A 2,961-nucleotide genomic window follows, 5' to 3' on the forward strand; every position below is an offset into this window, starting at 1 on the left:
CGCTCGAGCACTCGGGGCCCGAGCGGCGGCGGCGGATGGGCTCGCGGGGGCCGGGCGCAGGCCGAGCGGGCCGGCGCGGCGGTAGGAGAGAGGAGGGCGGCGGGGCGCCACGTGGTAGGAGGCGATTGGCTGAGGGCGGCGGCGCAGACGTGTCCGGCGGCGGGGTGGACACGTCCAGCGGCGGGAGGAGGAAGAGGCTAGGGTTTGCACCGCAAATTTCAGAGGGGGAGGTGTTTATATAGATAGAGGGAGCTAGGAGTGTCCAAATGGAGAGTGGTTTTCACCCACACGATCGTTATCGAACGACCGAGAGCATGGAAGGGGTTTGGATGGGTTTTGGGCCACTTTGGAGGGGTGTTGGGATGCACACAAAAGAGGCCTTTACGGTTACCCGGTTAACCGTTGGAGCATCAAACGGACTCCAAATGGCACGAAACTTGACAGGCGGCCTATCGGTGGTGTACCAAGGCCGCTTGGAAAATCTTGGTACATTCCGAGAATGTTTAACACCCGCACCCGAAAAGAAACAAGAAGGGGACGCCGGATGACATAGGAGTGCCGGATTGCAAAACGGACAACGGGGAAAATGCTCGGATGCATGAGACGAACATGTATGCAAAATGAGATGCACATGATGACATGATAAAATGCAACACGCAAGCAAATGACATGGCAATGACAGCGAATAACTGGCAGACACCTGGCGCATCGAATCCGGGGTGTTACAGCTTATGCCTTGCATGTATCCAAAAGGAGTTCCTACTCCAAGTTTGAAGCATCAACAATGTTCAATTCACCTCTCAACCTGCAAAACACTTTCTCATCAAGTGGTTTAGTGAATATATCTGCCAATTGCTTGTCGGTGTGAACATGCTTAAGGTTAATATCACCCTTAGCAACATGATCTCGAATGAAATGATGACGAACTTCAATATGCTTAGTTCGAGAGTGTTGCACGGGATTGTGAGCAATATTGATAGCACTTTCATTGTCACAAAGCAATGGAACATGTTTCACATACATCCCATAATCTTTAAGAGTTTGGGTCATCCAAAGTAATTGAGCACAACATGAACCAGCGGCAATGTATTCCGCTTCGGCGGTGGATAAGGATACCGTGTTTTGTTTCTTGGAGGACCAAGACACAAGAGATCTACCAAGAAATTGACAAGTACCCGAAGTGGACTTTCTATCAACCTTGTCTCTGGCATAGTCCGAATCGGAGTAACCAACAAGATCGAAAGAAGACCTCTTAGGTAACCAAATGCCAAAATTTGGTGTGTGTATTAAGTATCTCACTATCCTTTTCACAGCCTTAAGATGACATTCTTTAGGGGCTGCTTGATATCATGCACACATGCACACACTTAGCGTAATATCAGGACGAGAGGCACATAGATATAACAATGAACCAATCATGGAGCGGTAAACCTTTTGATCAGCCGGTTCACCATCTTTGGTCAAATCAAGATGTCCACTAGTAGGCATGGGTGTAGTCATACCTTTGGATTCTTGCATATTGAACTTCTTGAATAAGTCCTTGGTGTACTTTGTTTGAGACACAAAGGTACCTTCCTTAGTTTGCTTGATTTGCAAACCGAGAAAGAATTTGAGTTCACTCATCATAGACATCACAAACTTCTCCAACACTTGCTTTCCAAACTTCTCACTAAAGTGAGGGTTAGTCGAACCAAATATAATATGATCAACATAGATTTGGCACACAAATAGCTCTCCATTAACCCTTTTAGTAAAAAGAGTAGAATAAATTTTTCCAATTTCAAAGCCTTTTTCAACAAGGAACTTGGTCAAGCATTTATACCACACTCTAGGAGCTTGTTTAAGACCATAAAGAGATTTGTGAAGTTTGTAGACATGATTAGGTTTCTTAGGATTGACAAATCTGGGAGGTTGCTTAACATAAACTTCCTCCTCTATTTCACCATTTAGAAAAGCACTTTTAATGTCCATTTGGTACAAGGTGATATCATGGTGATTAGCATAGGCAAGTAAGATGCGAATGGACTCAAGTCTAGCAACGGGAGCATATGTCTCACCATAGTCCATACCTTCGACTTGAGTGTAGCCTTAGGCAATGAGACGTGCTTTGTTGCGAACTACTTGTCCATCTTCATCTTGCTTGTTGCGAAACACCCATTTGGTACGGATGATGTTGTGGTTGTTGTCAGGCTTCTCAACCAATGTCCAAACTTGATTTCTCTCAAAGTTGTGTAGCTCTTCATGCATGGCGTTTATCCAATCCGGATCTTCCAAAGCTTCTTCAACCTTCATAGGTTCAATGCTAGAGATGAATGAATAGTGTTCACAAAAGTTAGCCAAATGAGTTTTAGAGAGAGTGATTCTCCCGGTTTGGATATCATTGTAGATTTGCTCGACGGGATGGTCTTTAGCAATTCTTGCTTGAACTCGTGGAAGCTTTTGCTTGGATCTTGGTGTAACATCTTCTTCATCTTGTTCTTGTTCTTGGCCTTCTTCATTGTTGACGTTGTCGTTCTCTTGTCGTGGTGGAGAAGGAGGTTGTTGACGTCATCTTGGTGTACTTCCTCGTTTTCTTCGTCTTGGTGTGTCCCACTCGTGGATGCTTTCGTATCAACTCTTGGTTCACCTTGTCGTGAGGTGGAAGCTTCCACTTGGACAAATGAGGTACTCTCCTTCACCTCCGTTGGGCAAATCTTGCCAATAGACAAGTCTTGGATTGCTTCCGAAGGGTCTTTGTCTCCTACATCAATTGGCAATTGCTCTACTTGCAATCCATTAGATTCATCAAACTTCACATCTACCATCTCTTCAACCTTTCGGGTGAAATTATTGTAGACACAGTAAGTGTGAGAGTTTGAGCCATAACCAAGTAGGAAACCTTCATGAGATTTAGCAGCAAATTTAGAACGATGATGCTTATCAAGAATGTAGCACTTTGAGCCGAATACTCGAAAGTATCCA

Source organism: Triticum dicoccoides, chromosome 3B, assembly GCF_002162155.2.
Source record: "Triticum dicoccoides isolate Atlit2015 ecotype Zavitan chromosome 3B, WEW_v2.0, whole genome shotgun sequence".
In the NCBI taxonomy this organism is placed as follows: Eukaryota; Viridiplantae; Streptophyta; class Magnoliopsida; order Poales; family Poaceae; genus Triticum; species Triticum dicoccoides.